This window comes from Schistocerca nitens, chromosome 5 (genome assembly GCF_023898315.1).
Source record: "Schistocerca nitens isolate TAMUIC-IGC-003100 chromosome 5, iqSchNite1.1, whole genome shotgun sequence".
Classification (NCBI taxonomy): domain Eukaryota; kingdom Metazoa; phylum Arthropoda; class Insecta; order Orthoptera; family Acrididae; genus Schistocerca; species Schistocerca nitens.
This window is the reverse complement of record NC_064618.1, coordinates 378,515,719-378,541,737: the sequence shown is the minus strand read 5'-3', so window position 1 is coordinate 378,541,737 and position 26,019 is coordinate 378,515,719.

Genomic DNA, 26,019 nt, shown 5'->3' with positions numbered 1-26,019 from the left:
CAAGCGACTTTCAAGTAATGTGTCTCCCCTGTAGTGGAACATAAACAATGGATGTATGACTACAGGTTGAAGGCACATGTTTGACGGCATATGGAAGTTTGGGTCTGGCCGTGAGTGGTGGTCGGATCGACAGATTGTAATGAGACAGTTCCAGAAAGCGGGAAATCCGGGTTATTAGATTCCCGGTCCAGCATAAATTTTCACTGTCGTCATTCCACTGTACAGCTAGTGGCTATCCATACTCGCAACTGAGAATGCATTTCAATACAATAAGTTTTGCGTTAACAGGGAACAGCAGTAGTACTCCTAACGTACAAACTCCTTGAGAGAGTGTCGAGAAGAATGTCCATATGTGAAGCGTACTCCAGAGTTCTCAGCGAGTAGCCTGGGAGGAGAACAGCGGAATCGTATGGTGTGGGAACACAGACAGCGTAATGAGTACATCGGATTTATCGGATTTTCCGTCTCTCTCTCTCTCTCTCTCTCTCTCTCTCTCTCTCTCTCTCTCTCTAGAAAGACAGAAACATGCATCCGAGGAAACAACTCTAAAAGTAAGCTAATACGGACTCGTTCAAATGGGTCTGAGCACTATGGGACTTAACTTCTGAGGTCATCAGTCCCCTAGAACTTAGAACTACTTAAACCTAACTAACCTAAGAATATCACAAACATCCATGCCCGAGGCAGGATTCGAACCTGCTACCGTAGCAGTCGCGCGGTTCCGGACTGAAGCGCCTCCTAACTGGAAAACTTAGGGCCGAGGACTTAACATCTGAACTATGCAACCATAAAATAAAGTGATTTTGGGCGGATAAGTCTTATTTCACAGTGTTTCCATCTTCTAGCCGAGTTTCTGTTCCAAGAGTGAAACATTGAGTCGTTTCGGTGGTGATCTGGCCAGCCATGCCGTATTTCATGAGCTTCGAAGTTCGCAGGTTCGAATTACTGCCAGAGATTATGTAACCATTTTGGGTGATCAGTTCCATCCCATGTTACAATGTTCCCCAATGGAGACGATGCATTCCACGAAGACGGGGACCCTGTTCATGCGCGTCATGTCGTCCTCAACTGATTCTGTGAACACAAACTGGCCACCACAGTGAGCAGATTTTAATATTAATGAGCTTCGTAGTACACTGACAGAAGGGTACGCGATCGCCATCCACCTTCATAATCGCCACCTCAACTTGTCACAATTTGAAGGAAGAGTAGTATTAAACTCCCTTGAGCGCCTTACATCCTCCGTAGCCATTTCGTGAACAGTGGTCTCTGTTTTAAATCGCAACTAATTTCCTACACCGTCTTACGATTATAATACAATGTGTTTCCATATTTTGTCCGCGTCCTGTATGATGGGTGATAGTTTCAAAGTTCACCTTCCCCGCTTTCCGAACTTCGATGCGTTACAGTTCTATAATCGACCCTGCTGAGAAATTCTACAGAAGAGGCCTAATTTACGTCCCCTGGTAGCAAGTCCTAACAAATTAGTCGCATGCGACTACGTGGAGCTTCGAGTTGAATTCGTGACAGCTCACTACTTCCTTCACATCTTCTCGTAAATACTTCCACTTCGGGCAACAACTCCAGCCTATGAAGTTCAGAATCAACACACAATAATACACTTCCACATGAAAATATCACTACACTACCAATCAGAAGTGAAGAACGTCTGCTGCAAATGAAGTTCGATATTTTCTGCATATAACGATACAGTAGTGTGCCGTCCTTCTCTCGGTAACACATTCAAATTAGTTTCAGATTTACTGTGAAATAGTCCCTTGGACTGGCTCATTAATGCTGAATCGATACAGTCTAGCTCAGTACAGAACTTATATCAGTAGCATTATTTCATTTTTTTTTTTTTTTTTTTTTTTTTTTTTACGATGCAGTGGGCCAGCTACGTTGGTTCCACCAGCCCCGTAGCAAACAGCGAGGTACGTGCAACAAAACAGTTCCCATCATTAATGTACATAAATTCCCCGCATCTTTGAGTCTTTGGACTCGTATTCAGGAATGAAAGCAAATATTAACGGGCGCTATAGGCGACTCGTTACAGCTCTCACCTTCCTTAGATTTGCTTTCAATTCATAACATTTACTAATTATCCCGTTCATTCTGCTCTACAGATCCCGTAATTCTTTCTCACTTTCATCAGGGATAGCAATGTTATCAGTGAATCTTATCACTGGCATCCCATCACCCCGCATTTCAATCTCTATCCTGAAATTTGCTTTATATCCACCGTTGCTACTTTGATATACAGCTTGAATTGAGAGGGCGACTGACCTCAACCTAGCCTCACACCCTCGTTAGTCTGACTACTTTTTTGGTCTTCCATCTTATTCTTCATTCGTTGTTTTTATACATATTGTGCGTAATTCATCTTTCCTTACACCTCACAATTATTTTCCGTACAATTTAGAATATCTTACATCTTTACAGGTTGTCGAGCTCTTTTCCTCGATTACAAAAAAGTCTAGTGCAAGTGCCTTGAATTTTCTTTCTTACAGTATCAGGCGCGCGTTAGAAACATCTTTCTGGTACTTTCACTTTTCTAGAACCAAACTGATCGTCGAGTGCGTTTCATTTTCCTTTTTTCTTCATACCATTATTTTCAGTAACTTGGTTGCATTGGTTTCAAGCCGACTGTCCCACTGTTGTCATATTTACATGACCTGGGTATTATCTCTGTGGGTGATACTTTTCGAAAGTCTGACGACATGTTTCGAGCCTCATATATTTTACATAACAGCTTGATAAATCGTTTGGTTGTCACTCCACTGGTATACTACGTCGAAAGTATTCGTGAACGTTAAATATTTGCACACGACTGAGGTGGCTAACGCAGTCCGGTATGGTGCTGGCGATGTAGTTTATTTTAATTATGGTGTTGAGTAAGTCATTTATGTATTATACACGGAACTAGCTTCGAGTATATGGTTTCCAGTTTACTGTGTATTTACGCCGAGGACCTATCATTCACATAATAAAATGTAAGAGATGGAACGGAACGCATTTTTGACAACGAGGGAAATGAGCTTCGGGGCTCCTCTCCGTGACTAACACGCTTTCTGTTTACGTTACCACATTCAGAGAAGAAAAATGTATTCGTAAGATTTCAGATATTGTTTCTCTTTCCCTTTTAGCATCACTCCGTGGAGCAAAAAGCGTTCTTTAAGGAGAGAGTGCTGCGGTCTAAACCTGGAGTCAAAGAATCCTGCCTATCTCGTGAACTTGTACTGGCTGTCAACATGTCAGTCGACAGCAGGACGGGAAAGACACAGGACATTTGATTGCGAACGTCAGTCCCTTGGAACACTATACCTTCAGGATTATAAAGGAACTAGGCCTTTAAGTTCCTTTTCGTCAGTGATATAACACGTCTTTCACGATTTGAGGGAACTGCTGCGCCATGGGCTAGCTCTCATTGACAGAAATGTTTTGATGACATCAACTCCTGCTGGTTATCACAGTGCAGTAAATCAGTCTACGATTCGATGCTGAATGACAACGAGCGCATAGTGGCCATACCACACGCAGCTACCACTTCCCACAGTATGAGAAATGCACCGCATCAAACGAGTATACCTACGTCACCAGACTTAACGAGGCCCAACGACTGGAACACCGCATTGCCAAAAGTGTGATTGTGTCGTGAACAAACAAATCTGAGAATTTATCAGTCTCGATAGTTTGGATTATGACACTGTGTCATTCTATAAGAAATACAGGCGCCCGAAAATTTTGAAGTACATCTGTTACGATAGAAAGAAGTGTTCGTAAAAGCCGATGCAGAGTTGTTTGAGTAAGTGATGCAGTTCATTTGGCTTGCCACTATGGGAGCTTTCAGCCAGGTGGTGAACACATTTCGTATGGGAGATATTCACGATTCATTAATTGGAGTCACTTGATATGTTTGCCTTCGTGTGATGCTAAAGAACGATCGTGTGCGTTTGATTTTTGATAGCCACAGCTCGCATCTACCCGTACCATAAGTAGTACTATCAAAATAGTGGGAAGATATTTTGACGACTAGCCCACGAAAGACAAAGTACCGCATCTCATCTCATCTGAACGCTTGTTGCCACATCCGATTTGCAATCAGACGAGATGGGTCTTTTTGGTTTTTTTTTGTTTTTTTTTGTCCCTTCTTTGCCAAAATTCCATGGGGTGTGAGTGGCAGATGAGCGGCCGAGGACATGGATGAATCGCAACGCTCTCTGCTCAATGCTCTGTCGCCGACGTCAGAGTGAAAATAATGCTAGATACTTCTAGGTAGATGTCTCTAATTCAGATGGTAATTATCGTTTTTAACGAATTCGCAATACAGTTTAGTCGCCATGAAGCTAATGAATACACTAAAGTGGAGCGAGTATTGTTTTCTTTACGCCAACAATAACGACTGAAGAGCTTATTACATGAATCACATTAATTTGCCCACCTGTCAAAAGGGTGAATAGCCTCCTTCTGCAGCGCGGACATGCAGGAGAGAGTCAATGAGATTCCAGAAAGTATCGACAGGGATGTGAAACCTTGCTGAGTCCTGTGCCATGGCCATATGCACTAGGTTTCTTGGATGAGGATCCATGGCGCGAACATTTCCTGTTCAACTATCGACAACCTCCAATGCGCTCTGGTTCTTCCTTCCCCTTCCCTTGGTTTCACTGCAACGGTACCATTATGGACTACCGTCGTAGCCTTTGACTTGGAAAGTGGATCTCAGTTCCTATAGTTCCGGATTCACATGCCATACGTCGGTGATATTGTGTTCCCTAGGGTGGGGCGTGAAGGGCGGAGTTTCTGTGTTTCCGTTAATGAATGAAATTAGCTTTCATGTTGCTGTCAGTAGTTATAGGTTCAAATGGCTCTGAGCACTATGGGACTCAACTGCTGAGGTCATTAGTCCCCTAGAACTTAGAACTAGTGAAACCTAACTAACCTAAGGAAATCACAAACATCCATGCCCTAGGCAGGATTCGAACCTGCGACCGTAGCGGTCTTGCGGTTCCAGACTGCAGCACCTTTAACCGCACGGCCACTTCGGCCGGCAGTAGTTATAGGTTTCCACGGACAATGACCGACAGAATCGTATGGCTTTGTGTCACTTGGATATCAATTTCAACCACGAGCTTTAGAACAGAGTTATTTAAGCTGATGGTGGGAGTTTTGGAGTACGCCTTCATTGTGTGGACAAATATCCAAGCCATTCTTTGGTGCACAATGATGTGGACTGAAGCACTAATTAATGGAATGCATCAATTACGGGGTCTGCTGCGAGAGCTGAGAACTTAAATACAAATGAAAAGTCACACATCTGTTTTCGAAACCTTTGCATCTCAAACAGATGGTCTTAAGTTAGAGATACATTAGCTCAAAGACATCGGGTGCCACACGTCCCTGGAGAATATTGATGCCAGTCACATCTATTGATATATTTGTGAAGAGGGACTTAACATTGAAAATAACCGTAATACATCTGCAATTCGGTCAGTACACACACTTCGTAAGCAGAGTCAAATAAAATTGAGAGAATATTTTCAAGGAAGACATCATGATAATGAAGAGATGTCAACTGCTAGTGTATTTTATAAAACCTTGCTTATTTCGTGATAAAATCACGTTTACATTAGTAGATTACTTGTTTCAGCGACGTGCAACGATCACCGTCAGATCAGGAAAAAATATATTTTTGCATATGACCAATGAAATATATATATATATATATATATATATATATATATATATATATATATATATATATATATATATGACCAATGAAATATATATTGCAGAATTTTAAAGCAATGGAAGTAGCTTGTAAATACAGGAATTACGTTACGAACAATCTCCATTCTAACGTTCTTCTAAAGCAGACAGTCAAATACTGATTCAGGTAAATGAGACATAGGTACACCAATGCTTATATCTCTTAGGTAATCTATTGACGCTTTTAGTTTTAAAATATCACTCATCAGAACAAAAACTATGAATTTTCGTGGGAATAGTACAGTCAGATCAAAGACAACAATCGAAGTTTTAATTACCTTCGTCGCCACACAAGATTCAAAAGTGACGAAGACACTGGAATATACTTAGTAAATTTCAGTTTTACGAGGAACCTTCCAAAGACCTTTGGTGTCTATTTTTTTAAAATTTAGGAAATAAACGGAAAGGCAGTTTTTTAAAGTAATGGTTTTACACGCATTGGTTTATGGAAGGGAAGCCTGTATGATAACTGAAAAATAAGTCAGTAAAATGAAATATTTAAGGAGTGTTAAAGAATGTACGAGGATGGACAGGATGAGAAATCGAGATGTTAATAGAGATTTAAACATAGAATAGGTAAATAATATGTTAAATTATAGAGGAAACTGAACCAATCATTAACGAAGAATGGAAAATTCCACACTTCCCAAGACAGCACTGGATTACATGCCGAGGGCAAGAAGGGACCGAAGAGGACCCAGAAAATACTGGAGACAAATGTGAAGCCGGAACGGCAAGCATACCTAGCCCATGACGAGGTGAAGTAGGAGATGATGTTTCTATAGTCTCTATTCTAACCTCTATTTGGATCAAGTGCAGAAGTCCGCCCCTGGTAGCTGAGTGGTCAGCGCAACGGAATGTCATGCATAACGGCCCCGGTTTGATTCCCGGCTGGGTCGGAGATTTTCTCCGCTCAGGGACTGGGTGTAGTGTTGTCCTTATCATCATCATTTCATCGTCATTGAGACGCAACTCGAAAGACTTGCGCCGGCCGAAGTGGCCATGCGGTTAAAGGCGCTGCAGTCTGGAACCGCAAGACCGCTACGGTCGCAGGTTCGAATCCTGCCTCGGGCATGGATGTGTGTGATGTCATTAGGTTAGTTAGGTTTAACTAGTTCTAAGTTCTCGGGGACTAATGACCTCAGAAGTTGAGTCCCATAGTGCTCAGAGCCATTTTTGAAAGACTTGCACCCGGCGAACGGTCTACTCGACGGGAGACCTTAGCCACACGGCATTTTTCAAGTGCAGACTACCGCATGATGTTAATTGAACGGAACAGATTTCGACGTGTATCTGTCGTACAGCGGTGGTGGGTCCTATTAACATTAATATAAATCATCTGTTGAACACAAAAAGACAAAGATTGTATCTGTATGTCATTTAAAAGACTAACATATTTTTCTTTTCCTCTTTAGATTTGATGATTCTCGTTTTCTGTGGGTCGAACATACAAGGAAAATGAGTAAAAGTGACTTGATCCAGAAACAAAATCGTTTTAAATAAGACACGACATCGGCTTGTCAGATCACTGGAAGTCTACAATCAATATTCAGTATATTGTTTTGTGCTTCACTAGTGGGGCCAAATACTTTCAATGTAGCACACGACTGAAATGTCCTGGCAGATTGAAACTGTGTGCCAGGCCGAGACTCGAAGTCGGGACCTTTGCCTTTCGCGGGCAAGTGCTCTACTATCTGAGCTACCCAAGCACGACTCACGCCCCGTCCTCACAGCTCCACTTCTGCCAGTACCTCGTCTCCTACATCTACATCTACATCTACATGATTACTCAGCAATTCACATTTAAGTGCTTGGCATAGGGTTCATCGAACCACAATCATACTATCTCCCTACCATTCCACTCCCGAACAGCCCGCGGGAAAAACGAACACCTAAACCTTTCTGTTCGAGCTCTGATTTCTCTTATTTTATTTTGATGATCATTCATACCTATGTAGGTTGGGCTCAACAAAATATTTTCGCATTCGGAAGAGAAAGTTGGTGATCGAAATTTCGTAAATAGATTTCGCCGCGACGAAAAACCTCTTTGCTTTAATGACTTCCATCCCAACTCGCGTATCATATCTGCCACACTCTCTCCCCTATTACGCGATATTACAAAACGAGCTGCCCTTTTTTGCACCCTTTCGATGTCCTCGGACAATCCCACCTGGTAAGGATCCCACACCGCGCAACAATATTTTAACAGAGGACGAACGAGTGTAGCGTAAGCTGTCTCTTTAGTGGACTTGTTGCATCTTCTAAGTGTCCTGCCAATGAAACGCAACCTTTGGCTCGCCTTCCCCACAATATTATCTATGTGGTCTTTCCATCTGAAGTTGTTCGTAATTTTAACACCCAGGTACTTAGTTGAATTGACAGCCTTGAGAATTGTACTACTTATCGAGTAATCGAATTCCAACGGGTTTCTTTTGGAACTCATGTGGATCACCTCACACTTTTCGTTATTTAGCGTCAACTGCCACCCGCCACACCATACAGCAATCTTTTCTAAATCGCTTTTCAACTGATACTGGTCTTCGGATTACCTTACTAGACGGTAAATTACAGCATCATCTGCGAACAACCTAAGAGAACTGCTCAGATTGTCACCCAGGTCATTTATATAGATCAGGAACAGCAGAGGTCCCAGGACGCTGCCCTGGGGAACACCTGATATCACTTCACCTTTACTCGATGATTTGCCGTCTATTACTACGAACTGCGACCTTCCTGACAGGAAATCACGAATCCAGTCGCACAACTGAGATGATACCCCATAAGCCCGCAGCTTGATTAGAAGTCGCTTGTGAGGAACGGTGTCAAAAGCTTTCCGGAACTCTATAAATACGGAATCAACTTGAGATCCCCTGTCGATAGCGGCCATTACTTCGTGCGAATAAAGAGCTAGCTGCGTTGCACAAGAACGATGTTTTCAGAAACCATGCTGATTACGTATCAATAGATCGTTCCCCTCGAGGTGATTCATAATGTTTGAGTACAGTATATGCTCCAAAACTCTATCGCAGACCGACGTCAATGATATAGGTCTGTAGTTCGATGGATTACTCCTACTACCCTTCTTAAACACAGGTGCGACCTGCGCAATTTTCCAAGCTGTAGGTACAGATCTATCGGTGAGCGAGCGGTTGTATTTGATTGCTAAGTAGGGAGCTATTGTATCAGCGTAATCTGAAAGGAACCTAATCGGTATACAATCTGGACCTGAAGACTTGACCGTATCAAGCGATTTGAGTTGCTTCGCAACCCCTAAGGTATCTACTTCTAAGAAACTCGTGCTAGCAGCTGTTCGTGTTTCAAATTCTGGAATATTCCATTCGCCTTCCCTGGTGAAGGAATTTCGGAAAACTGCGTTCAATAACTCCGCTTTAGCGGCACAGTCGTCGGTAACAGTGCCATCGGCACTGCGCAGCGAAGGTATTGACTGCGTCTTGTCGCCTGTATACTTTACATACGACCAGAATTTCTTCGAATTTTCTACCAAATTTCGAGACAATGTTTCGTTGTGGAACCTATGAAAGGCATCTCGCATTGAAGTCCGTGCCAAATTTCGCGCGTCTGTAAATTTTAGCCAATCTTTGCGATTTCGCGTTCTTCTGAACTTCGCATGCTTTCTCCGTTGCCTCTGCAACACCGTTCGGACCTGTTTTCTGTACCATGGGGGATCAGTTCCATCTCTTACCAATCTATGAGGTATGAATCTCTCAATTTCTGTTGCTACTATATCTTTGAATTTGAGCCACATCTCGTCTACATTTGCATAGTCAGTTCGGAAGGAATGGAGATTGTCTCTTAGGAAGGCTTCTAGTGACACTTCATCCGCTTTTTTTTTTTTTAAATAAAATTATTTTGCGTTTGTTTCTGGTGGATATGGAAGAAACGATATTGGACCTATCTACAACGACCTTGTGATCACTAATCCCTGTATCAATCATTATGCTCTCTGTTAGCTCTGGATTATTTGTGGCTAAGAGGCAAAGTGTGTTTTCGCAACCATTTACAATTCGCGTGGGTTCGTGGACTAACTGCTCGAAATAATTTTCGGAGAAAGCAATCAGGACAATCTCGGAAGATGTTTGCTGTCTACCAACGGTTTTGAACAAGTATTTTTGCCAACATATAGAGGGAAGGTTGAAGTCCCCACCAACTATAACCGTATGAGTGGGGTATTTATTTGTTACGAGACTCAAATATTCTCTGAACTGTTCAGCAAGCTTTACAGAAGCTCTCCTGCGAACCTTGAAGAACGAGCACTCCTGAAAGAAAGGATATTGCGGAGAGTGAAAATCTCATTCTGGTAGCACACGACTCTTTACTGTCTCTTTGACTGGGCTACGCCCGAGACGGGTTGGACGTGTTGACTGGACTGTTCTGTAGAATCGCAGGAAATCAGAAAAGTGAGACTGCTCTGCATATTGGCGCTTGTAGACCCACAGTGGTGGAGGAAGCTGAGCCAGCACTGTATCTTGGAAGCTCGCTGAGAAGTGCGGCGTCAGCACGGAGCCCTGTGGTAATGACGGCATCCGCCTCTTGACATACCGCGACGGCGGGCCGCATTTAAATTAGAAATATCTGGCGTGCCAGGGCGGCGCCGCCGCCCCCACTTGCATTCATTCGCGCACTGAATTAAATGCCGATCGCGCGGGTGGTAGACTCCTTTCCCTGATACAAGCGCTGATTTACGCCGCATTGACAGACGTGCTAGTGAGAACGCGACCTACTTACTATCTCCGTTCGCTTCAATTTCTTCCACCGTTCGCACTTCGAGGAAATTATTTAATTCATCCTACCGTTTCTAGGAACAGGGAAAAGTCCGTAAGCAGGAAGCAACACTTTTCGCCGACACTCTTCGTTCCTTTCTGTAGTTCGTATTGACTTGGGACAGAAATAACCTTGTCACTAGAATGAGATTTTCACTCTGCAGTGGAGTGTGCGCTGATATGAAACTTCCTGGCAGATTAAAACTGTGTGTCCGACCGAGACTCGAACTCGGGCAAAGGTCCCGAGTTCGAGTCTCGGTCGGGCACACAGTTTTAATCTCCCAGTAAGTTTCAACCTTGTCACTAATGGCAGCATTCATCAGCATTGATCTAGAGACACCTGAACAATATTCTCAAGTTTTACTTTAATTAGAAATATGAGATGGAACATGATATTTCAATACGGATATTAAGTAAACCAACATTGAAAATAAGAAATGAGATATTACGAAGTTCCAGAAAAATCATTAACATGCATGAAGATCCTTTCCTTCACTTGCATCTATACTCCCGCAAAAGATGCATTTTATTGTACCAGTTTGCCACTGAATTCACGGATAGAGATTAAAAGAAATTACTCCTTGTACGACTAACTATGTCTGCATAACTTCTAGGGGATATCTGAATAAACCTTTGTGAATCAATTTCATGGACACGACTATAAAAAGAAGTTTAGCACTCGTCTTAAGGAAAAATAGAGCAAGTATTGTCTGGGAAATTCAGGTAAATAGGCAATAGGTAAGTTATATTTAATTCGTTGGGACCAGAGAACGACCAAATTAGTTTCTCCGATGCTGTGGTTTTATGAAGATACTTCCGTTAGAATCCTAGGTTATACGAAGATGCCTTAGAGATCCAAACGCATGAAAATAACATTTACGTCTAAGAAAAAGAATAGAAATTACACAAGTTCTTGGCCTCAGTGCTAAATGAAGTAAACAGCGCCCACTCTTCCAAACCTCAGTGTCGGTAATACACGTCGACGCAACTCCGCAGTCGTAGGCCGCAGTCTGATGTCGTCACGAGCCAACAGTTGCTTTGTCACGTGTTAGCAGTTGGGCTTTTTAACATGTGGGCTTATTGACCTTCATTGAGTTAGAAACTACTGCGTGACATTTTACAGCCTCTGATGATGTATCCAGCATTAGGAGACGAGACACCACGGACGGAAATATCCCACGGACCACGACCTAGTGCCCACAAAACAAAGTTCATGATGGACACAAATACCAGCCGATAAAGCTTGCACTGTTTGGCCGAAGAATGTTCAAAGCCTCTGACCTGAAATACGGTTCTTTACTGGTTTCCTCGAGAAGTACGGCATATGTCTTCTGGTTACGCTTTTCTAATATTTTCACTAGGCAGTTTTACTGTCCCGTGACCGTCGCTGTTTCCTCTATTGAATTTACTGTAAGTCTCCCGTTGTCAGCCCCGCTGTAAGTTTCACGCAAAGTATTCAGGTATTTCGTATGGAATGTTTTTGTCTACAAATGTTAGTTTCCTAGTATTATACTAATTAGTACAGCCTCTCATTTCATTTACCTACAGCTGATCAACGCATACGCAACAGAAATATTCTAGATCTTGTACGGACAAACAGGTCTGACCTTACCGACAGTATATGTAAATCGAAGGTGGAGAGGAGAGAATGGAAAGGAAAGGAATTACTGAAGTCAGCTGCATCGGTATATTATTCGGAACCAGCGGCGACGAGTGAAAATGTGTATCAGTTCAGGATTCGAAATCGGGATCTCCTGCTTACAAAGCAGATGCGTTAACCGCTGCGCCACCCAGGACACAGTATTGAATACAACTGGGCGAACTATCTTGGCACACCTGTCGGGCAACCTTTATTCCCATCGAGCGTCAACTGTCCACAGTCCATGTCCATGTCCAAAAGAATAGACACCATGCGTCATTACACATATCGACAGTGTCGTTGATGAGATGGGCGTAAGAGACAACGACAACAGCATAAAGGCGACGGTTACCAAAATCAATAAATCCATCAAGGAAGCTAGGAGGGGGGGGGGGGCTGTGATGGAAAGAGCAAATAAGCAAATTGGGAGGAAAACATTTAGCTCCAGTATCGTTGACGTTGAGCAATAACGGACAAAATTTTAACTAATTATAACTCCCGCTCTAGACAACTATGTGCTGAGTAAGTTGATTGAGGACAGATGTGACCCACAGTGGTTTGATAGCAAAATTTTGGAAAATGCGAGGAAACAGAAATTGCGGCACTCCCAGTTCAAGAGTAGCACGCTGAAATGTCGACAGGCATAAGTTAGTAGAAACTCGTCCTTTTATGAAGAGATCGACGCTCGAAGGCTACTGCAATGTCGAACGCCATTCGTTAGTGAAATAGTTTGCGGAGATCCAAAGAAATATCTGGTCCAACGTGAAACCGCAAACCGGGTAGAAGGCTTCTATCAGTCATTGACCAGTCTTGTGTGCCAACAGTAGACAGGAAAGGGATTTCTGTAGTTCTAAGTTTCTCGTTTAAGAAATATTTCATGGAGGAGGATTGAACAGAGTACCACTGTTCGACCATCGCATAGATTGTCGTCCGTAGGGCATAGAAAGAGGCATCACTAGCATGGGAAGCAACTGAAAGAGTTGAAAACAAATAAGCTGCTAGATCTGAATGGAAGCACAATCCGGTATTTGGCTCTGTGCTATACTTAGCTTGCGTTTATTTCTCTCCCAGGGCAGAAGCCTCTTGCGGCTGGTAAGAAGGGCATTTGACACATGTTTATGCGAAGGGTAAATGCATAGAGCCCTAACTTACAGCTCAAAATCCTTAACATGAGTTTGCTACATAATTCTTGCACGTATTGTAGGTTCGAATATAATACATTTTTTAACAAAAATGCTTCTCTAACGTGCGCTGTTAGGTGGCAACAAATTGCGTACAATATATTTTTTATTATTTTTTTTAGGACGTGCCCATACAGCCCTCTCAACAGTGGATGTCAATTATGACAATAGGAACGAAAGGACAAAACAACACACAGTCCTCAAGCAGAGGCCTCCCGGCCGGAAATCGAACCCGGACCCCTTCAGTTAACAATGTGCCGCGCTGACGGTGCAGCTACAGAGGCGGACATATGTAAACACCATTTAAATGCACCAAGTACACTCCTGGAAATTGAAATAAGAACACCGTGAATTCATTGTCCCAGGAAGGGGAAACTTTATTGACACATTCCTGGGGTCAGATACATCACATGAGCACACTGACAGAACCACAGGCACATAGACACAGGCAACAGAGCATGCACAATGTCGGCACTAGTACAGTGTATATCCACCTTTCGCAGCAATGCAGGCTGCTATTCTCCCATGGAGACGATCGTAGAGATGCTGGATGTAGTCCTGTGGAACGGCTTGCCATGCCATTTCCACCTGGCGCCTCAGTTGGACCAGCGTTCGTGCTGGACGTGCAGACCGCGTGAGACGATGCTTCGTCCAGTCCCAAACATGCTCAATGGGGGACAGATCCGGAGATCTTGCTGGCCAGGGTAGTTGACTTACACCTTCTAGAGCACGTTGGATGGCACGGGATACATGCGGACGTGCATTGTCCTGCTGGAACAGCAAGTTCCCTTGCCGGCCTAGGAATGGTAGAACGATGGGTTCGATGACGGTTTGGATGTACCGTGCACTATTCAGTGTCCCCTCGACGATCACCAGTGGTGTACGGCCAGTGTAGGAGATCGCTCCCCACACCATGATGCCGGGTGTTGGCCCTGTGTGCCTCGGTCGTATGCAGTCCTGATTGTGGCGCTCACCTGCACGGCGCCAAACACGCATACGACCATCATTGGCACCAAGGCAGAAGCGACTCTCATCGCTGAAGACGACACGTCTCCATTCGTCCCTCCATTCACGCCTGTCGCGACACCACTGGAGGCGGGCTGCACGATGTTGGGGCGTGAGCGGAAGACGGCCTAACGGTGTGCGGGACCGTAGCCCAGCTTCATGGAGACGGTTGCGAATGGTCCTCGCCGATACCCCAGGAGCAACAGTGTCCCTAATTTGCTGGGAAGTGGCGGTGCGGTCCCCTACGGCACTGCGTAGGATCCTACGGTCTTGGCGTGCATCCGTGCGTCGCTGCGGTCCGGTCCCAGGTCGACGGGCACGTGCACCTTCCGCCGACCACTGGCGACAACATCGATGTAATGTGGAGACCTCACGCCCCACGTGTTGAGCAATTCGGCGGTACGTCCACCCGGCCTCCCGCATGCCCACTATACGCCCTCGCTCAAAGTCCGTCAACTGCACATACGGTTCACGTCCACGCTGTCGCGGCATGCTACCAGTGTTAAAGACTGCGATGGAGCTCCGTATGCCACGGCAAACTGGCTGACACTGACGGCGGCGGTGCACAAATGCTGCGCAGCTAGCGCCATTCGACGGCCAACACCGCGGTTCCTGGTGTGTCCGCTGTGCCGTGCGTGTGATCATTGCTTGTTCAGCCCTCTCGCAGTGTTCGGAGCAAGTATGGTGGGTCTGACACACCGGTGTCAATGTGTTCTTTTTTCCATTTCTAGGAGTGTATATTTCGTCTTGTAAGTGATTGTTGCATATGTTAACACCGTTTATACGCACCAAGTATGGTCTAAACTTTTACACTGAAATACGAAAAGTATTTCGCCGTATCACCGGCTGCTGCACTCGAGTTAAGGACGCTGTAACTGCTTTGGCTGATGCACAGAGTGTGAGTTTTAGCTGTCGCAACAGTTAAGTGTACACAAAAGGTTCGCCCTATCACTCGCTGGAGTATTTGCACTGTATCTATTTCTTAAAGTAATGATATTAGTATTGTCTTTGTTTACGAACTGAACAAACAGTTTTACATCTGTGGCCAACGACAAAGCGTCTACAACCTATCAAGACCTCGCCACTGAGAGGCTTCCATCTCTTGCTGTGGGCGTTACTACGGTGAGCGCCAAACCAATGGTCCAACCCGATTACTCCAGTTTTTTAGGTACTATTTTTAATTTTAATTAACCCACTGTCTAAACCCTTTGAGTAGAGTAGTCGCGTACAATTCCAGAGATAGCTATTACGTCTATTCATCATTTTACACTGATTCGTATGTATAAAAGGCAAAGTCCTGTTTGACTCATGATCACCCAACAAAATCCGCTGAGGATCGAAACGTGGTATTTGGCGAGGGTGTTAATCTCGTATGTGTAAGAAGGAATTTTTCTGAATTTCACCACTAAGGATGTGAAATAGGGGATAAAAGGTTTTTGGAAAACATGTCGCTATTCTGGAGATAGACGTATGAAAAATGGTGTTAGGGTTCACGATCAGAAAAAAACAGACACGTGTTTTAGAATTTATGGAAATTTAATGCCGATGGGTTGAAATAATTTAAGAAAGTTTCTATTGAAAATTATCATTTTTAAATAACTACGGAAGTATTTTTAAAGCAGCGTCTTAGCAAGTTGGTATTTGACTTCTCAGTTACAAATAAAACAAATAGTGATTCCGTGTTTCTGGAATATAATCCCTAAGGGAGTCAAATCGAGGATGTACTGTTTTATGAAAATATTTCAGGATGAAAACCTTTTAAAGCTAAATGTATGAAATTAGTATTTTGCTTCTCGGTTAAAAATAAAGAAAATATGTGTTTCATTGCTTTTTGAAATTCCATTGCAGAGAGATATAGAGGATGAAAGTTATTATGGAAGTATTTCATTTTGCAAGCATTGCAGCTAAGGCTATGAAAATTTGTTTTGGGTTTCTCTGTCGGAAATAAAAAAATTACATCTCACGGTTTTTGGACATTCCATCCCTATATGGATGAAATAGGTGACATGTTGTATGAAAGTATTTCATTGTGAAAGCAGTTTCTAACCGAAGTCTCCGAATACTGGCATCTGCCTTCTCGGCTGGAAGAGGAAAAACGCCCGTTTCACTATTTTCGGAAATTCAGCCCCTAAGGGAGTGAAATAGGGCCAGAGTAATTTATTGGTTCGTCATTACCCAGCCAAAATCGCTGAGGGTAGGAACTTCAAATTTGGAAATGGTGTGGATCGTCTGCTACAGATATCATTCAACAAAAATATTTCTTGGAAATTGCACTCCTAAGGGATTGAAATAAAGGATGAAAAAAGTTTTGAAAACATGCCGCTATTAAGGTAATCTTGAAGCTTGAACTATGACAGTTGGTATTTGGTTTATCAGTCAGAAATAGAAAGGAAAAGTGTTTCATCATTTTTGGAAATTGAACCACGAAGAGAGTAAAATACAGGGTGATAATTTATTTGAAAGTTGATCAGTGTTAAAGACTTACAAAACATTTAAAAAGCAATATCTACGAAAAGTGGTATTGACTTCTTGGTTAGAAACAAAAAAAAAAAAAAGTGTTGAAGCGATTTAGGAAATTCAAGCCAGGAAATTTAAGCCCCTAAGGGAGTGAATAACAATTACGTGTTTCAGTGTTTTTGAGAATACAATCCTCTAACTAATTATGAAACAATTTGCAAACTAAATTGGCTATATGAATTAAGTATTTCGCTTCTCTGTTAGAAATAAAAAAGTAAGTGTTTCAGTGTTTCTGGAAGTTCAACCCCTAAGAGAGTAAAACAAGAAATGAAAATTTTTAAGAAAATATTTTGTTGTATTAAATATATTTTTAGCGCTAAGTCTGAGCAAATAAAATCTGCATTTCTCGGATGAATATAAAAAAAAACTGTGTTAGGGCATGAACGTTTCTATGGAAGTACCACTCCAAGAACGCAAAAGGTATGAGTAACAAAAACCTTAGACTCTAGCCACCAGAATCGCTTTTTCGCCAGAAGTACTTTCGGAAAAGATCATGTTTGTAGTGCCTTATTTAGAGTGCAAATTTTAGTTGGTGCTGCAGTTTGAGAACTACATAAAAATTCGATTAAAGTAAAACAAGAAATCTGTGCAGACCATTCAGTCCATGCGAGCGATGTAGTGGTCAATGACCTGGAGCCAATATAAAACGTAATACATTTTCAAAGTTTTTTTCCACCGTCCACATTTTGTTTCAAGATTAACCCACAGACAACAGTATCGAAATTGATTTAAGAACATTTATTATTAATGTGTTCGGATATAGTTGTTCCATTACAACCTTCGGCTGTCATACGGTAAGAGCAGAAACTGCTATTGGGTGGCTCTCCTCTCACTCTATCGCTATCCTGGAAGGACGCTCATCGAGTGAACGTAAAGATTCTGCCAGACCGTATCTTGCCTGATACAGCCCACTTCATACAAGATATAGCATTTGGCGGTGGACTCAGTCTCCAGCCTTGGTTCATTAACCGGCGTTTTATCTGGAGCCGCACCTCATGCTGCGCCGCCTACCGGTCGTGGAAGTACGTCACGTGCTCCGACAAATGGTCACCATGCAGGAAAACGTGTCCACCCCGCTACGTACCTGGCATGGCATCGACTCTACCTCCTGGAGCCTCGCGGTTTCGCCTTAGAAACTCTGTGGCGCGCCGCTCCACCGAGCTGTACCCGCTACCACCTACCATCTCCAGTCGGCTTGTTCCTACTGTGGCATACCACGATTTAGCTGAAGCAGTCGCGAATAAGGGCATGAAAACTTTCTGCCCTCAGTAAAGGAATTTATGACAAGGAAGGAATACTTGATCTTTGCAAGAACTTGTCTCAGCCACAATCAGTATTAAATATTTATTAACTATTAGCAAAACAAGTCATATATGTTGATCAGTCGAATTAATCGCGATAAGAACATGAGACTTGCTAGTCCACCGAAATACTGACGCAATACATAAACTATCTGACGGATAGCGTGAGCAGAAATCTGGTACAATTTGCTGATGCTACTGTAATATATGGGAAAGTGTCGTCATTCAGTGACTTCTGTGAGTATAAGATGACTTGGACAGTATTTCTATACTATATGATGAAATCCAGCTTATACTAAATGTACGCAAATGAAAGCTACTGAGGATGAGTAAGCAGAACTTTTGAAATCAAATATTGGATTGTAATTCGTACCCATGGACAGATATTGATTCAGATCACAGTTTAGCATAATAAAGAGTAAGCCGATATTTAAGACCCTAGTCGGGAAGAATGAGTGCACAAAGAACTGGGATACGGAAGCATTAAGGAATGAACAGACATGCTTTAAGTTCTCTAACGCAACCGATTCTGCGGTAATCAATAGCTCAGTAGGCAGTTCAGTAGATGAGCAATGGACATCTTTAAAAAAGCCAATAACGGAGAGGAAGACATTGTACAAAGAAGGTAAGTCCGAAGAAACCACATGTAACGTTAGATATATTTCAGTTGATCGACCCAAGGGAAGAAGTAAACAAGTCTTCAGCGAAATTCAGAAACACAAAAATACAAATGACTTACAAATGAAATAAACAGGAAGTGCAGGGTAGCTAAGACGAAATGACTGCTTGAAAAATTTTAAGAATACGAAAAAGAAATGATTGTCGGAGGAACTGAAGCAGCATACAGAAAACTCAAAACAGCCTTGAAATTAAAAACAAGGGTGGTAACATTAAAAATGCAATGAGAACTCCACTGTAAAATGAAGAGGAGAGAACGGACAAGTGGAAAGAGTACATCAACGCCACTATGAGGGGGAGAAATTATGTCGTTAACCGATAGAAGAGGAAACACGAATCGGTAGAGAAGAAATTGGAGATCTAGTATTAGAATCAGAATTTAGAAGAGCTTTGGAAGACTTAAAATCAAATAAGGCAGAAGGAATAGATAACATTGCATCGGAATTTCTAAAATGATTCGGAGAAATGTAAACAAATAATCAATCATGTTGGTGTGTAATGTGCATCATACTGGATTGTACCATTAAACTTACAGGAAAACATTATCTACATATTTCCGAAGGTTGCAATAACCGACAGTTGCGATAATTATCGGACAATCAGTTTAACAGGTTGTGCATCGAAGTTTCTGACTAGTGTAATGTAAAGAACAACTGAAGGGAAGTTGTTGATCTGGTACATGACGACCTACTTCGCTTTAGGAAAGGTAAAGGCACCAGAAAGGCAGCTCTGAGATTGTGTCTGATAGTGGAAGCAACACTAAACATACATCTAGACGTGTTCGTAGGATTTGTCTACTTGGAAAAATCTGACGACAATGTAAAATGGTGGAAGAGAAAACTAAGGATAAACTATAGGAACGGATGGGCAATATACAGTACGTGCAAGCATTTAGAGATAACTATAAGAATGGAATACCATGAACCAAATGCAGGGATTAAAAAGGGTCTAGGACAGGGATGTACGCTTTCGCCATTCCTGCTCAATCTATACTTCGAAGAAGCAATGACGGAAATAAAAGAAAGGTTCAAGAGCGGAATTAAAATTTAAAGTGAAAGAATATCAGTTTTAAGATGACGTTGCTATCCTTGGTGAAACTGATAAAGAATTGCAGGATGTGTTGAATGGAATTAAAAGTCTAATGAGGACGGAATGCAGATTGAGATTAAATTGGAAAAAGACGAAAATATTGAGAACTAGTACAAATGAGAACGAGAAACTTAACATGAAGATTGGTCATCACGAAGTAGGTGAAGTTAAGGAATTCCGCTTTCTAGGCAGAGAAATAATGATAGAAGGAGCAAGGAGAACATAGAAAGCAGACTAGCACTGGCGGAAAGGGTACTTCTGATCAAGAGAAGTCTACCAGTACCAAACGTAAGCCTTAAACTGAGAAAGAAATGTCTTAAAATGTACGTTTGGAGCACAGAATTGTATGATAATGAAATATGGACTATACTAAAACCAGAACTGAAGAGAATCGAAAGATGTGCAATGTGGTGCTTCAGAAGAATATGGAAAATTTGTTGGGCTAATAAGGTAAGGAACGATTAGGCTCCCTGCAGAATCGGAGAGAAAAGGAATATATGGAAAACGCCGACGAGAAGAAGGGAGAGGACGAAAGTACATCTGTTGAGACTTCACGGACTAACTTCCATGTATTAGAAGAAACTCTAGATGGTAAAAGAGAAAGACAGAGAATGGAATACATCTAGCAAATAATTGCTAGTCTGAGATAAAACGGTTGGCACACAAGAGAAATTCTAGTAAAGCATGACTGACTTAAATTGGAGACCATGTATAGAACACTTGGGTGACCAATTCTTAAGTCTGTTCGAGCGTTTGGCACCCTCATCTGGTCTTATTCGGCAACACTTCCAAGCAATTGGGATTGATGGTGATGGATTCGTTACCTGTAAGTTGCATCAACATTCCAGTCTTACGGAAATGGGGAACCAGTTGCGCCTGGCTGCAAAACAGTTCTACTGCCGCCATTTTACATGTTTCGTAATGACCGTGAATGCAAGATAAGAGAAATTAGGGCTCTTATGGAAACACAGACAGTCGTTTCTCCCTCGCTATGTTTGAGTGTGTCACAGAAAAAAAAAATGACTGCGGTATGTGTGTGCAGTTACATCTACTACCACATACACATTTCACTTCATATCTTTACACATTGATACTCCAAATATATGTATGACTATACTGATTCTAAGAGGGATCATGAACCCAAGAGTCTAAGAATATCATGACTTCCTGAAGTGCACAATTTGGATTTCTCTATATTAAAAATTAGTGGCCTGTGTTTCGAACAGCTGGATATTTTGCCGGGATCTAAATGAATATTAATGAAAATTTTACCGGGTGGAATTTCGCCATTATCTGCGAAAATCCATATGTGACCACTAGTACTATCCGTTACGTCATCGACGTATTACGCAATACGTAGTCAGCAGCACAAAAGTCGGTATCCATACGCCTCTAGAACAGACTGAAAACGAAGTAGAAGGAAAAACAGTAATAGCCGAATTCTAACAGTCCGTTTTCAAGCATTCGTTTACGAAGAGGAAACAAGGGAATGTTGTTACTTTTCCAGAGGCACCCCACCCAATAATACACAAGGCCTGATGGGGTCCCTGTCAAATGAAACCTTCCCATGTTATCCTTTGCGAACGAACAATAGAAGAGACAATATTACATATCGGCTTTTAATTCACTTTTTGATATTTTATTTCCTGTCTCGTGTAGAAGTGTTTGGACACTGTTTTTTTTTTTTTTTTTTTTTTGTCAATGACGGCTATAATATGTGAGCAAGATTCCTGCGTTAGTATCAGAATACTTAAAAGATGGATAATATGTGGTACATAAGAAACAGTAGGTCTTGCTTTGGGTCTGTTAGCGTTCCTTGATCTAATTTCAGGTGATTGCCTTTCTACCCTCTGTTGCGCCGCTCATATCCCATTGTTTTTCCATCTAAACCAGTCGTTTCAATTACGTTTTCTGTCTTATATGAGTTGTAAGAAATACACTTCGGTTCTTTCCTTGCGTACCGCTTTCTAAAATATCTTGGATCTTTATGGTAATCACATAACAGAATTCCCTTTCAACTACCAATTTACGACCCCGGGAGTGGATTCTTAACCGATTACTGTTATTTTTTTAGCTGTACTCATTGTTTTCCATTTTCGTTACCTTTCCTGTTAGTCAAGAAATGTGTGATATAACGTGTATGCGTGTCATATCATACTATTTTTAGGACTTATATTTTGTAATCACGATAATTAGAACGTCAGTGAGGAACTATCTTGTGGCTGTATCCTCTTTACTCTCAGTTCCGGTCCGGATAAACGTTTAGGTTTTGTAACTGTTTTTTTACGCATTAACCTTATTGTAATGGAAACAGTCAGTTTTATCCGTTCCTTGCTTCTTTTCTTACATGTGTGCGTCTTTATTAGACTTGTGAGAATAAGATTGGTGTCAAAATAATAACAGTGAACATTTTAGAAGAGTTTCCGTTATCATGTAACACTCATAGTGGCTAGCAAACAAGTTTTCTGAAAGTTGTAAAAAGAACTTGAAAAAATGCCAGATATGTAATTAGAAGGCATGTCGTAAAGACCGAACAGGTCTCATACTGAACAGGATGCCTTGCATCGATAGGTACTGGTTCAGTTACACAGTAAAATATGTAAAATACTGAATTCTACTTCCCGACCGTATATCACTGTGATTTCGACTTAATACGTGTGACTTTGAATAAGGAAGTCAACATTCGAATGTTTGTCGGGCTGTGTTACCGTGCTGTAGTGTGTGGAGCGTGCTCCACAGTTTTTCCTTTCTATTTCGAGCCTGTCGAAAATTTATACAAGACAAATGTGTTACAAGTTTCTTAAAGATAAGATTATTGTGTGTGTGTTATTTTGGTGAATATTTTTGTTGCATTGCTAACTACATTTTTTTCAAATCTGGTTGTTGTCATTTGACACCATTGTGACGACGTGCGTTATCGTTGCACTGACATTCTCGTTTTTGTAAGTAATGTTTTTGATGTTCAGTTGAAATCATTTAGAACGCTAAACATTTTTGATATATTTAAAGGATATTCCGAGTATTTTCACCCATCAGGTAGCTCATATCAGTAAATATCTTAGTTTTTCAATCTCTGATATGGCGAAACTTTCCGACAAGGAAATTGAACAGATTCTACTAAAGCTCAATGATAGTGAACTTTCACAGCTCTCAGACAGTGAAGGGTCTGGACATGAAACTATTGGAGGTACAGCAGGTACGAGGAATGAAGAAGAACAATGGGAGTGCCAGACCTGACAACGTGAAAGAGACACTCCAGAACCTGAAAAAAATACATTCACAAGCAGAAAATGAGCAGCCGCAGGATAAGTGAACACGGAAAAAATTGTTTTCAGATGCCTTGACACTACTTTCAGTGGTTCAGATATTACAGCTGTTGAAGAACAAGAAGTCCTGCTAAATATTTTTTTCAAATTACTTCACCAATGATTTTCTGGAATTGCTTCCGGAAAAAACATGTTGTTATTCAATGTAGAATAATGGAGAATCAATGAAATGTACCACCTCTGAAATACGAAAACTGATTGCAGTACATTATTTGATGGGTACATTAGGATTTCCCAGATCACACACACACACGTATATATATATATATATATATATATATATATATATATATATATATATATATATATATATTGGGAGCCTCACACAAGAATACCTTTTCTGTAAATAGAATACTTGAACTGAGGAATCACCTTCATTTAGTAGACAATATGGAAGGTGTCTTTCCGCAAGACAAACTTCTGAAGGTGAACCCACTGCTAAATAGAATCAGGGAAACTTGTCTGAGTCTGAAACAAAAAGATAGGCAAAGTATTTACGAGCAAATGATCCCTTCCGAAGGAATGACTGTAATGAAGTAATTTGTTCTTGGTAAACCGAACCCCGTTGGTCTAAAAACATTTGTTCGTTGTGGAGAATCTGGAATTGAATATGATTCTAAAATATATCAGGGCAAATGTACGGTAATTCGAAGTGAGTACAAGCACCTGGGCTTTAGTGGTCCCATTGTGATGTGAATGAGCGAACACATTACACAAGGCTGTAAGTGCAAACTGTATTTAAATAATTATTTTACATCTGTGTCACTGGTGCGTGAATCTTTGGTAAAGATCTTTTCTATTGGGACCAAGAGAGCTAACCAGTTACAAAAGCGCCAACTGAAACCCGAGTCTGAACTGAAGGAGGAAGGAAGGGGAGATGTCGACATTTGTGTGACCACAGAAGATCAGCTGGCCTCGGTGGCCGAGTGGTTCTACGTGCTTCAGTCCGGTACGGTGCGACTGCTAAGGTCGCAGGTTCTAATCCTGCCTCGGGCATGGATGTGTTTGATGTCCTTAGGTTAGTTAGGTTTAAGTAGTTCTAAGTCTAGGGGACTCATGACCTCAGATGTTAAGTCCCATTGTGCTCAGAGCCACTTTTTGGAGGAAGATCTGTGTGTTGTTCGCTGGCTCTATAGTTCTGCTGTCACTCTCACTTCCGCACCCGTGGGTGCAGATATTGTCGATAACGTAAAGAGGTGGAATGCAACATAAAAGAAACATCTGAAGGTCATTAAAGCAGCCATCGTAAGGGATTACTGTGCATTTATGGGCGGCGTTGAAAAAACTGAGTTTTTGATCTCTCTACACAGAATACGCATGAAAAACTAAGTAATGGCCTGTAAAAGTAAATTTATACGTGGTCGATCTCTCCATATGCAACTCATTGCTACAATACCGGATGGCCAAGGAAAAGAACGTAAAGAGAAAATCGATCTGCTGAAGCTTAGGAATCAGGTAGATGAAGCTTTATGTAATCCAACGGAGAAGGAAAACAGCTCTACTTCGAGGAAAAGGGGACGTCCACGATTCACTGAGGATGCTGACGATGAGTTTGAAGATGAAGAACCGACATTAGATGCGGTAAAAACATCGCAGAGAGGCCAGTTTCAGATGCCAGATATGACAGTTTTTCTGATTGGTCACATTACCTTGAAGGTACGGAGCAAAGAAGCAAATTAGAAAAATGCGCTGGCAGAAGCCGAGTTCAATGTTCCAAATGCCATGTAACTCCTTATTTGAACAAAAATGACAATTGTTTTGTTAAATTTCATATTCAATAATTTGTTGCAACAATTTTTGTCACTTGAATGGTGCACTAATCATTTCTGTACCGAGAAGTTGTTGACCGTATACTTTAGTTTATGTACTCTAGGCGACTCAATGGTGTCAAATGAGAAAACTGTATTTTTTAAATACTATTTTCGAAATTTCTTTTATTTTCAGAAAACATATTAAGATAAATTATGTGATCAAGAAAAACGCAAAAATAAATTTTTTCACTGACGAAGAAAAAATAGTGACTGCAAGAATGATGATTAATATTTCATCTGTGTCGTAAGCAATGCTACATGAATTCCATTTTCTTCTATCTTTCTAAGAGTCTCACAGATCCCCCTAACCTTACACCACCCATTATTTCTACTTAGTTTTGCACAAATCCCTTAGACAAAGTGTTTTCCTTACAGAAAGAGAAGACCTAAGTGTTACATGTATATAACTCCTTAGTTTGAATATGATCATTAAAATGTTGATAGGTTGTCTGTACTAAATATAAATAATGTATGTCAAAACGTAGTGTCACAGATACAGTTACCGTGCATAAGTCGTTGTATCCAGGCTATTTCTGTGAATAAATGCAGCTAAGACCTTTCAATATTCTCTGAAGTTTCAAATTTTTTATTGTGTTGGGGAACTGTCTTCTGTAGCCACTGTTGAAACTTTTGATACTAATTTTTCAGGTAATGAGGTTACTGGAATCTGAAAAATTAGTCTCTCAGTTGCGCTTCGTGTTTACTGAAAAAGAATTTTCAGTAATGCTGGTAAATTTAATGATAGCGAAACATATTTGAAGGATAGTGTTTCATGTTGAAGCTAGAAGAGAATTAAAAATACATGCAGCTTCAAGAAGTAGGTTGGCTATGTCACCACCATCTCATAAAGTAGAGCAGTAAGGCGGAGTTAACTGTAGATAACATAGCGCAGCCTTTTAATACTGACATTGAAAGGTTGGAACTG